This window comes from Colobus angolensis, unplaced genomic scaffold (genome assembly GCF_000951035.1).
Source record: "Colobus angolensis palliatus isolate OR3802 unplaced genomic scaffold, Cang.pa_1.0 Scaffold222, whole genome shotgun sequence".
Classification (NCBI taxonomy): domain Eukaryota; kingdom Metazoa; phylum Chordata; class Mammalia; order Primates; family Cercopithecidae; genus Colobus; species Colobus angolensis.
Window position 1 is genome coordinate 2,006,313 of NW_012115400.1, and position 6,300 is coordinate 2,012,612.

Below are 6,300 nucleotides of genomic sequence, written 5' to 3' on the forward strand. Positions count from 1 at the left end.
CCAGGATGGTCTCGATCTCCTGACCTCGTGATCCGCCTGTCTCGGCCTCCCAAAGTGCTGGGATTACAGGCTTGAGCCACCGCGCCTGGCCCTAATTTTGTATTTTTAGTAGAGACAGGGTTTCTCCATGTTGGTCAGGCTGGTCTCGAACTCCCAACCTCAGGTGATCCACCTGCTTTGGCCTCCCAAAGTGTTGGGATTACAGGTGTGAACCACCGCACCTGGCTCTCTTTTTTTTTTTAGAGATAGGGTCTTGCTCTGTTGCCCATGCTGGAGTGCAGTGGCACAGTCATGGCTCACTGCAGCCTTGACCTCCTGGGCTCAAGCCATCCTCCATCAGCCTCCCGAGGAGCTAGGACCCCAGCTTGGGACCATGCTGGGCTAATGAATTTACTTCTTCTTGTCCAGATTGTTGACAGTTGTTTTGAGTAATCCTGGAGTTAGAGCTTTTCCTATTGTAAGAAATAACAAGCAACAAATCATCCCTGTCTCTGTAAATTGTTGAACTTCTCATTACTTTTTCCACATCTCAGTCTCCCCCTCTTCTGGGCCACCTAACTGTGTCGGGTCCAAAGTTCAGGTTTACCCCAAAGTTCATGAAGTTTAAGCTTCAGCACCTGTCATCTGGCTTCTTCCATGGCCCTAGTTAATAAGTGCCATCAATTTAAACAGTTTCGAAGGTAAGTTTCAGCAGGACAACACTATTCAGACCTGAAATCTTACAGCTCTGTTACAAAAGGAATTTGATAGAGTTTTCAACATTACCAACAGAGTTGTAAAGCTCAAATAAATTTTTATAAACAATAATGAAACCTTAAAAACTTAGCCAGGCTGCTTGGGAGGCGGAGGCAGGAGAATCACTTGAACCTGGGAGGCGGAGGCTGCAGTGAGCAGAGATCCCGCCACTGCACTCCAGCCTGGCAACAGAGCGAGACTCCATTCCCCGGACCACCTCCCCCCCACCAAAAAAAAACTTAGCCAGGCACTGTGGCTCACGCCTGTAATTCCAGCACTTTGGGAAGCCAAGGCAGGAGGATTGCTTGAATCCTGGAGTTTGAGACCAGCCTGGGCAACAAAGGGAGACCCCTGTCTCTACCAAAAAATAAAATAAAATAAAAATAGCTGGGCGTGGTGGCATGTGGCTATGGTCTCAGACACTGGGGAGGCTGAGGTAGGAGGATCACTTAAGCCTGAGAAGTCTAGGCTGCAGGGAGCCGTGATGGCACCACTGCATTCCAGCCTGGGCAACAGAGCGAGATCCTATCTCAAAGAAAAAAGTAATCAGCCATCCTACAGGAAAGATGGAGAAAGAATAGAAAATAATATTACAAAATCATCATATGAAGAGGTGATCAAAGAGTACACATCTAAGAAAAAGGTAGCAAATGCATATTCCAGGGCTATGTCAAGCTTATTTACTATAAATGTTATTTTTCTAGCTTATATAATATTTATGATATTTGTCATATTTTAAACATTTGAGGTCAGTTGTGATTTCTTCTCTCAATCCAAAGATTAATTTTTATACCTTTTTTTTCTTTTTCAAGAGACAGGGTCTCCCTTTGTTACCCATGCTGGAGTGTGCAGTGGCATGATCGAGGTTCACTGCAGCCTCAAACTCCCAGGCTCAAGCTATCCTCCTGCCTCAGCCTTCCAAGTAGCTGAGACTATAGGCGTGTGCTACCATGCCTAGCTAATATTTTTAGTGTTTGTAAAGATAGGGTCTTACTATGTTGCCCAGGCTAGTCTTGAACTCCTGAGCTCAAGTGATCATCTCGCCTCAGCCTCCCAAAGTCCTATGATTACAGGTGTGATCCACTGCACCTGGCCTGGATAATTTATTTTATTTTATTTTTATTTTTTGTAGACATGAGGCCTTGCTATGTTGTCCAGGCTGGTCTCAAACTCCTACCTAATTCTAGTACTGTGTGAGGCCAAAAAAAAAAAAAAAGGTTGAAAAAAAAAGGCTGGGCACAGTGGCTCACACCTGTAATCTAGCACCTTGGAAGGCTGAGGCAGGTGGATTACCTGAGGTTGGGAGTTCAAGATCAGCCTGGCCAACATGGGGAAAGCCTGTATCTACTAAAAATACAAAAAATTAGCCAGGTGCAGTGGTGCATGCCTGTAATCCCAGCTACTCAGGAGGCTGAGGCAGGAGAATGGCATGAACCCGGGAGGCGGAGCTTGCAGTAAACCGAGATTGCACCACTGCACTCCAGCCTGGGTAACAGAGCGAGACTCCGTCTCAAAAAAAAAAAAAAAAAACAGAAAGAAAAAATAAAATAAAATAAAAATTGAAAATGGAGGACACCTAGTCATTTTCTAATTTCCAGGATTGGACAAGTCAGGGGTAGAAACAGCCACAAGGCCTCGCCAGCATCCGGATGGGTAAGCGCACAGCCACAGCCTAAGTCATGGTGCACAGACTGTACATGATCATGCAGGAAGCACAGCCAATGCAGGTTCAGGCGAGCTTTCTGCAGAAGGTGAAGATGTCTGAATGAGTCCTAGAGGAGACTGGCAGGAAAGAAGTTTAAAGGCAGAGTTGTGAGATCGCCCCATTCAGAGAGAGGCCAGAGTTCATGACCCAGAGGGCAAGGATAGTGACCATGGGTGAACGGGAGACGTGAGTGAGGGCCAGCCTCAGGTCATTACGGGTTTCTGCAGGACTGCCCTGGGGAGGTAGTGAAGGGTTTTAGGCCAAGAAACCACACTGTATGGTTTGTAGAGGAAGATCCCACTTGCACAACTTTGGAGAATGGATTGAAAGGAATCAAGACTGAAGGTGGGGAAACCAGTGCAGTATCCAAGTGACTACGTGGGCTTGAACCCAGTTAGGCGTGTGTGTGTGAGTGTGTGTGTGTTGAGCGGGATGATGCACGCACGTATGGAGCCAGGGGAGGATTCAGGAGATGTTAAGGGTTGGGCGCGGTGGCTCACACCTATAATCCCAGGACTTGGGAGGCCGCGGCTGGCGGATCACTTGAGACCACGAGTACAAGACCAGCCTGGGCAACATGATGAATCCTCGTCTCTACAAAAATTAGCCAGGTGTGGTGGAGTGCGCTATTCGGGAGGCTGAGGAGAGAGGATCACCTGAGCCCAGGAGACAGTGGTTGTAGTGAGATCACACCACTGCACTCCAGCCTGGGCAACAAAGCAAAATCCTGTCTCAAAAATAAAAATAATAGGCTGGGCATGGTGGCTGACACCTGTAATCCCAATTCTACAGGAGGCTGAGACAGGAGGATTGCTTGAGCCCAGGAGGTGGAGGCTGCAGTGAGCCACCATGATTGCACCACTGCATTCCAGCCTGGGCAACACAGTGAGACCCTGTCTCAAAAAAAAAAAAAAAAATTAAACAAAAGAGTGTGATTGGCCGGGCATGGTGGCTCACGCCTGTAATCCCAGCACTTTGGGAGGCCAAGGCAAGTGGATCACCTGAGGTCAGGAGTTTGAGACCAGACTGGCCAATATGGTGAAACCCCAGTCTCTACTAAAAATACAAAAATTAGTTGAAGATCGCCAGGCGTGGTGGCTCATGCTTGTAATCCCAGCACTTTGGGAGGCCGAGGTGGGTGGATCACCTGAGGTCCGATGTTCAAGACCAGCCTGGTCAACATGGTGAAACCCCATCTCTACTAAATATACAAAAATTAGCTGGGCATGGTGGCGGGCGACTGTAATCCCAGCTACTCAGGAGGCTGAGGCAGGAGAATCACTTGAACCTGGGAGGCAGAGGTTGCAGTGAGCCGAGATCGCGCCACTGCACTCCAGCCTGGGCAACAGAGCGAGACTCCATCTAAAAAAAAAAAAAAAAAAAAAAAGCGGGACATGGTGGCTCAGCCCTGTAATCCCAGCACTTTGGTAGGCCAAGGCAGGCAGATCCCGAGGTCAAGAGATCGAGACCATCCTTGCCAACATAGCGAAACCCTGTCTCTACTAAAAATACAAAAATTAGCTGAGTGTGGTGGTGTGCACCTGTAGTTCCAGCTAGTTGGGAGACTGAGGCAGGAGAATCACTTGAACCAGGGAGGCAGAGGTTGCAGTGAGCCGAGATTGCACCACTGCACTCCAGCCTGGGTGACAGAGCGACATTCTGTCTCAAACACATACACACACACACACACACACACACACACACAGAGTGTGATTGACCCTTTAACATTTCATGCAGACTTTCCCATCCTGCTCCCTGCCTTAGTGCTGGGCATAGAGGAAGGGCTCTTGAGTGCTGTTGGAATAGCAAGAGGCTGAGAGAAATAGCTAGAAATGGCAGTGAGCATCAGTGAGCTGATAGGAATGAGAGAAGGGCAGAGCTTTCAGCAGAGGCCAGGGATGCCAGAGGGCATGGAGGTGGAGGAGAGAGAGGCTAAGGGGCTAGGGCCAGAGCTAAGAACGGCTGTTCAGGGAGGAGAGTGGAAAGGTAGGCGGGAGTGGGAGGGTTGGGGAGAGGTAGTGGGAGGCTCATTGTCCCAATAGGGGGAAGTCTTTTGTTTCCTCTCTTCCCCTGACAGCCTGGCAGGATATGAGGCCAAGCCCCCCCATGCCAGCATCCCTGCACCCACTAGACTATACTGTGGCCCTTCCCTGACTATTGTGTCCTGGCTGGGAATGGGGGCAGGGGGAGGCAGGAGGCTGGCTCTAGGAGGGAAAGTAAGAAGGACTATTTGCGGCTGGAGGCTAGGATACCGGGATCCGGAAGGGACAAGAAGCTCTTGGGCTGGTTAGGGGAGCTTGGCACAGAAAGGTCTGTGTGGGGAGGAGCAGGAAGCCAGGCCGGGTGGGGCCAGCACCAAGGGTAGCAGGTCGGGCCAGGGGAAGGTAGGCCGAGCCCCAGAGGAGATGACGCAGGGCCTCAGGCCTCTCCCAGCCCCCTACGCTTCCAGCCTGGGGACTAGAGAGCTCACCTGAACCTCAGAGAACCCACCCCCCCTCCATTCCCTAAGGCTGACATCACCCCGTGCGCCACAGCCCAGCAACCTGTCTGGCCAGAGCCTTCCACATCCAGCTGCTGCCCGGATACCCTCCCTCCCCAGGATCCAGGGGTCCAGCCTCGCACTGCTGCCCTCTAGGAACCTTGGAATTTCATCCCTCCCCTGGCCTCACTCCTGGGCCGTTTTGCCCCATCAGCTGTTCTTGCAGGAAGGGCGCCCTGCTCAGCTCGCCTCTCTTCCCGAGAGTCTTTTGTTTGCTGGGTCTGCAGGAAATTGGAGGGGCGGTGGCCAAGGGCTCATCTGCCCCTGGGACCTGGGGGAGGGGGGCCCAGATTCACCAGACTTAATCCTGGGGAGTTTACAGCAGGAATGGGGTGGGGGAGGGTGGGGGTGAAGTGGGCGGATCTCCAGGAAATTAGCATTTAAGGCCTAACTCTGAGAGTGCCATTGGATCTCCTTGTCCCCTCAGGGCAGATGGAGCATGTGTGTGTTCCAGGATCGGGGATCCCTATTAAGTGAGGGCTGGGGGTCCACTCTGAAGTCACCTAATAGGTTGACAGGGGCATTGACACCAAGGGAGAAAATCTCTGATATTGAATCCCACAATCTCCTCTATTTCTATACACGATTTTTAAAAATAAAGATGCGGGCTCGCTATGTTGCCCAGGCTGGTCTCGAACCTCTGGGCTGAAGCGATACTCTCGCCGTGGCCCCGCAAAGCGCTGGGATCACAGGCATGAGTCACTGCGCCCAGTCCCACAATCCGCCTTTTACACGCCTGGGATCCTGGGGATGAAAAGAGGTGGGGAGGCAGGTCGGACCAAACCATCTTTGAGAATTATTATTCTTTCCATTAAAAAATGGTGGAGAGGACGACCCGCACGCAGCCCCACAATTCGCGCCTTCCCAGGACGCAACCGCAGAAAAGGCGGCGGCGTGGACGCTCTGGCGGGCCGGCGTCCTCTCGTTGGTTGCCCTCTCTCTGAAGCCATCTTGGGCGCCGCCATCTTTCCTTCCCGGCCATCCGTCACGAGAGCTGCACGCCCCAGGCCTCCGACTGCTGGCGTGCAGTGGGGCGGATTCCGGAGGGTTCCAGCAGCCACCGTGAATGTTTGGTTTTTCCAGGCGCAGGGCAGCAGCGAAGAAAACTGAAGCTCCTGTTTCGTGGAGCTTAACTTCCTTTCGTTTTTGAGACAGGATCTCTGTTACCTACACTGAGTGCATGGGCACGATCATAGCTCATTGCAGCCTCGAACTCCTGACCTCAAGTGATCCTCCACCCTTGGCCTCCCAAAGTGTTGGGATTATAGGCCTGAGCCACCGAGCCCGTCCTGAGCTTAACTTTCTTTTTTTTTTTTTTTTT